Consider the following 6,167-nt stretch of genomic DNA (forward strand, 5'->3'; position numbering starts at 1 on the left):
GTGCCTCAGAAAGAACACAAAAATGATTACTTTTGTTACAAAACATGAAACTATATTCTGTCTATATAACAGGACCAGGATTCAATATCCTGGTTGCCTTTCATGCTTAAATGAGAAAATACTTATTTTTCTCTCCTGGTTATCTTCTGAAAACAGATAGACTTCATTTTAATCAATGTCCCATTTCATTACCATCATCAAAGAGTATTTAGCAGAATATCTGTGAATCACGCTACAGGTAAAATTCAGTTGAACAACAAACCCAATTGTGAAATAATCTGCAAATTGTTGCTGCAACTCAATTCTTTAGTTTCCAATACAATCTTCTAATGAAGTGACATGACTTAAAATTACTAGCAAAGGGCTTCCCTGGTGGCGCAGTGATTAAGAATCCACCTGCCAATGCAGGGGACCGGGTTCGATCCCTGGTCCGGGAAGATCCCACATGCCGTGGAGCAACTAAACCCGTGCGCCACAACTACTGAGCCTGCGCTCTAGAGCCCCCGAGCCACAACTACTGAGCTCGCGTGCCACACTGCTGAAGCCCGCGTGCCTAGAGCCCGTGCTCCACAACAAGAGAAGCCACTGCAGTGAGAAGCCCTTGCACCACAACGAAGAGTAGCCCTCGCCTGCTGTAACTAGAGAAAGCCCGCTCGCAGCAACGAAGACCCAACGCAGCCAAAAATAATAAATAAATTTAAAAAATTTTTTTAATTACTAGCAAATATGAACAGACTTAGAAACCTAGTAATCAGCTAGCTAACAGGTGTTGAAATCCCAAAAGAGGGAAGAGGAATATCACTTTACGTCTAACACCTCAAGTAGCTTTAATATCCGTAATTCTAATCAACTTCACTGCAATTCAAAATGATCACTGCCAATGATTTCTTCTCGTTAACTACCTTTTAGCAAAAATATAATTTCTTGCTTTCCATATAATGTTCTCTAACTGACCTCTTCCAACTTATAAATTATTTTACTAAGTTGGGTACACAATTTAATAAGTTGAATTATCTTCCAGTTATCAATGTGACATTTCTCCCCAATTTAAAAAATATTAACAAATACATTATTTCCTTCTGAATTGATCAGCTATATTTCTAAAAATGAAAACTGTTTTCCGTCTTTCACATGAGTACACCTAAGATGATACCTAAGTAGCTACAAAACAGTCTTCACAATCCTGTTTTTAATCCATTCTTTGTGTCTGCAACAAACTAAATATCACGAAATGATGGCGAGGCTTGGGGCCGTTGAGAAAAGAGGAGGTTACCCATAACTTGAGCAATTCCCCATCCAGTACCCGAATGCCCTTAGCAACGCCATCGAAACCCTCTGCATCACACTCATAAACAGATGCAAACACCGCCCAGATACCTGCCCTCAGAGGTGCTTTGGTTTGCACCTGGTTCACACATAGAAACGCAAGGCATTTTCCAGTTCCTTAAAGCACGAAAACAATACCTTCCAGAAACAGCAGCAATGACATCGGTACCAAGTATCTAATCTACAAAGTATTGATCCTATTAACGCTGGTATTGCTGGATGGGAAAACCGGGCTACCTTTCCCATTTAGTTACACCTTCCAAAGATAAAGGCGGTTATGTTCAAAATCCAAACGAACTTCAGAAGCACCTCAAAATGCTCCCGTCCCAGGCATGGAAGCCTGGGCTCACTTTTCAGAGACTGTTTTTAAAAAAAGTCTCGTTTGTTCCCTTGGAGACCTTAGCATCATCCCGTCCTCAAAGAGAATCAACTAGGAAACATGAAAGTCCAGAGGTAAATATTTTCATATCTTTTTTTTTCTTTCTATAAGCCTCGATAACACGCCAAGAGGGAGAGGGAGAGAGAGAAAGGATAACGCAGGCAGGTACCACCCCCGCCTCTCCGCACAGCCTCACCCGTGCGCCGGGCCGTCTCCGGGCAGCTCCACGCCCCGTACGCCGTCGAGCCGGGACTGGCAGGGCCGTCGCGCCGGGAGGAGGCTTGGGCCCTGCGCCGACCGCGAAGTTTGCCGCCCGCCGCCGCCGCCGTGCCCCGGGCGCCTCCGAGGTTGCGGGGCGGCCGGGGAGACCGTCACCGGTGGGGACGCGCCCCTCGGGGACTCCGGTGCAGCCGGGCCCCGGTGCCCGCTCCCCGCAGCGGGTGGACGGACCCCCACCCCCGGCGCCCGGCCGGAGCCCTCCGCGCGGCGGGCGCGCTCGCCTTACCTGGCCCGCGGCGGCGGCGGCGGCCGTGGCGCTGGCGGTGGCGGCGGCGGCGGCGGCGGGAACGGGGCCGGGAGCCGCTCCGGCGGCGGCGGCGGCGGCGGCGGCGGCGCCTGGGAGGGGAGGGCGGCGCCGGCGGAGGAGGAGCTCGGGCGAGGAGCTGGCGGGCAGGCGAGCGGCTTTGTTTCCACTGCGCGGAGCCACCGACCCTGCGTCACCATGGCAACCGCCGGGGCCCCCAGGCCCAGTGGGGACCCCCCGGCGCGCGGGGTCAGGGACCCGCCGGGCCGCCGCCGGAACCCCTGCCCTCCTCCTCAGCAGTCTGGCTGCTCCGAGGGGACAAGGACCCCTAAGGAGCCGCCACCACCACAAACACACCCCTCTCTCCGGCTCCGTTGCCAAAGCGTCGGTCTCGCCCTAGCAAGAGGGGAAGGGGGGCCAGAGCCAATTCCTCTTTGCCTCGTAGTGGGCACCCCCTTTGGCTTCCCACACGGGACATTCCAAAGCCCCCTCCACACCTTTCTCCTTTGGAGCTGTACCCTCAAAATGGAAATTCACTGAAGAGAGAAGAAAGCAGTGCAAACTGATGAAGCGTGCAGCAACTGGTCCTGGTGCTCCTGCGGCCGCTGCCGCCGCAACCTCGGAGCTGCCAAGACGCACGTGCCGCCGCCGCCGCCTCCTTCTCTTACCAAGCTTCGCCTCAGCGGGTCTGGGCTCACTCCACCCGAATCGGGTGGAGGGCCCCAGTAGGAAAGAGGGGGAAGGGGGCTTCAGTTTTTATCGTAAACACAGGATACGCTTGTAACCTTACACGCTAAAACTCAACTTTGAGGCTGCATTGTGAATCTCTGCTGCTTCCACTGCTCAGCTACTGGCGGTGACTGCTAAGCGCCTACCTTGAGCGCTGGCTTTCTCTGTGCCAAGCCCGGACCGTGCACTGCAGGCCACCGTGCTCCGTAGAAGATAAGGGTGAGGCCAACCATGGCACATGCTAAGCATCCTCTCCTAAGGAAATTCTTGGTGAAGGAGGGAAAAGTACTAGCACACTCACAGTAATGCTTCCTCCAAAGGACAGAGCTGGAGGACAGCTATCACGGGGTGAGTCATCACCCCATACTATGTTTTCTTCAAACATCAGTTACTGAACCCAAAACGTACAACGTCTTCGTTTAGACCCCAGGGAGCATGGCCTTTATTTTCTGGCACTTGTGAATCACTAAAGGAATGTCAATTACTTATAACAAAACCCCAGGGTCGCTGATGTTTTCTGGGCTTGCTACCTATCTGAGAAGCCATAAAGCAGAACAATGTTATTACCAATTGAAGCTACACATATTAATTAATGAAAATGGAAGATTCATTTTATAGTGGAGAATAGAAACAGCTTGTTCCTCAGAACGGTTGGCCGTTTTCCTGTACTGGGAACATTGGTACTTCCAGATGAAGTCAAGCGACGAGGTCTTTCCCACAGGCTGAAAAGCAGTTTGATAGTATTTGTCAAAGTGTTCAGTGTACATCCCTTTCACCCAGCTATCTCGATTCTCAGAAATTTGTCATACAGAAATACACAAGTGTATAATGATAGATGTACAATGGTGTGCATTGCAGCAATTATGTAATAGCAAGAATTTGAAACAACTTGTATGTCCATCAGTAGTGATGTGCTTAAATACATTTGGCACACTCATACCGTGTAACACTATGCAGCCATTAAAAAAGAACAAAATATATAAAATACATAAAAAGATACTGATTTCTTATTAAATAAAAAAGAGGGGCTTCAGAACAATGTAAATGGGGTGATCCCATTTCTGTACAAGAAATTTCTAGGTAGATAGAAACATAGACATAGACATATAGATAAAGGTCTGGGGAAATACACACCTAATTGTTAATAGTGGTTACCTCTGAAACTACCGTTTAAGAATTGAAGAATTATATGCAATTCGATTTGGTCTGATTTTTTTTTTCAGTGAGCAAGTATTAGTAATTTTTCAATGAAGAATCAAAAGACCCTTAATAAGTGTTTGTTGACCTATGCATTGCTGCCTGCTTGAGAACTAAATACAGAACAGGGAATAGCTTTTGAGTTGGCCACGCCTAACCCCGGATGCTGAAGGCTTGGGAAAGCCCACGTTGGGCCCACACGTAGTGAATTCCTTCGTGACCTGGTTCTCCCTTATTCTGTGAGGTATTCTTGTAGACATTCGCTTTTCTCAAGGAGATTTAGTTTTATCTTAAGGTCTACCCCATTCTAGCTCTCAGACAAAATTACAAGATTGTAAGGAAACCATCCATTTAAAATTTGTCACCTTACCTGCCAGGACATATCATTTGAACAAGTTAAGTGGCAGCCATTAATCCAATGAGTTAAGTTGGAAATGAAGGTAGTACAGCTGAGAAAATTATTGTATGGATGCATGACTGGCCTTTCTTATTCTCACCATTTTTGAAATATGTAAAGTAATGAATTTTACTAGTGTTTATGCTAAAAATCATCAAGAAACCCAAAGTTAACTTTTGGTTAAAACAAAATATAATTACCTCATTAATGCTTTCCAATTCATACATGTGCCATAATATAGCAATTTATGTTCAATGTTTTCAACCTATTGAAAATGTTAAACTTATAGAAAAATGTTGTAGACAAATAGTAGCTCATTTGCTTATAGTTTAGAAAGATTTTACCACAGACACCAAAGTTAGATTACCTGGGCCTGAATCCCAGCTCTACTGTTTATTAGCTACATGACCCAGGCAAGCAGTTTAATACATCTGGTCCTCAGTTTCCACATCTGCTAAATGGGCATCGTAATGGTACTTACCTCATTGAATTGTTCTGAGAATGAGATAAATGAATGTATGAAAAATTCTAATTATGATGCCTGATCATATACAATGCTGAATAAATTTTAACTATTATTTTTATTATACTTTGTCAAATCTGTCACTTATTCTCTTAACCTTCAATTCTGGTTAGTCTTTATTTGTCTGGTTAGTCATAACAAATCTTTTCATCTTCCTTTAAATAAACTGATTGGCACTGTGGCTGAGCCATCCAATTTTAATTCTCCTCAGCCCTGAACTGGTTATAAAATTATTATCAAAATCAAAGAGATATTTTGATCCATTTTAAAATAGCAAAATAAATGAAAATGTTCCATTACATCAGCATTCATAATAATTTCATTTTGATAAAAGATAAGATTTCCAGGTTTAACAAAATGCAACAAATACCCTCAAGATAATATACATTCTATATATTATCATCAAATCCCTAATATGTAAAATAAACAAGATATCTCGACTGAAGCATTTATATAAAAATTTTCCTGTTCTATAATTTGGAATTTGACTCTACCCGAGTCCTCATTTCTTTTTCAATTATAAATCATAATAATAGCTAATCTTTATTACACACAGTTATTTAGTAGCCAAATAAATTCCTAGACTCTTAAGCACTACACACTAAGAAATTTCCTTAAATTATTTGAGAGCTTGAGCTCAAATATGTTTTATCCCATTAAGCTATGAGTTTAGGAGTAAACAGAGAAAAAAAAAACAAACTTCAGTCTTCTCCAGTTACAACCTCATTAAGTATATCTCCTTTGACCCCTGCCTCCTAGTCATGTTCTGACATTGTTTAATGAGGTAATATCGACACATTCGAAACACATGTAAAAAAATACTTCTGTTGTCTATTTTTAAATTAATTTTCTTCATGGATAGTTTCAAAATTATTGGAAAAGCCCAGTTCCAGCCATTTAGAAGTCTTGGGGAAAAATAAAAACAACAACAACAAAAAACCAAACATCCTGCAGAGGCTACAGAAGCTAAAAATTCAGAAGTCACAAATTCCTCTCCTCCCAATACCACCCCCGTCAACCAGGACACTAGGCAAATCTGTTCTAAAAGGCAAATATTGACAATCGTATCCTCGCGAGTAGAGAAAAACACACT

The 6,167-nt window shown here is 44.2% G+C and overlaps 1 protein-coding gene across 2 annotated transcripts in view; it reads right to left on the reverse strand.

Moving 5' to 3' along the window:
- The window catches only part of RNF182 (ring finger protein 182), a 58,326-nt gene extending 56,245 nt beyond the window's left edge, over positions 1 to 2,081 (reverse strand). For both annotated transcript variants that reach the window (XM_060164275.1, XM_060164276.1), the window contains exon 1: positions 1,902 to 2,081. The gene's annotated coding sequence lies outside the window, so the exon portion shown is untranslated. The remainder of the gene's footprint in view (positions 1 to 1,901) is intronic.
- Between the last annotated feature and the right edge of the window lie 4,086 nt (positions 2,082 to 6,167).

Source organism: Lagenorhynchus albirostris, chromosome 10 (genome assembly GCF_949774975.1).
Source record: "Lagenorhynchus albirostris chromosome 10, mLagAlb1.1, whole genome shotgun sequence".
In the NCBI taxonomy this organism is placed as follows: domain Eukaryota; kingdom Metazoa; phylum Chordata; class Mammalia; order Artiodactyla; family Delphinidae; genus Lagenorhynchus; species Lagenorhynchus albirostris.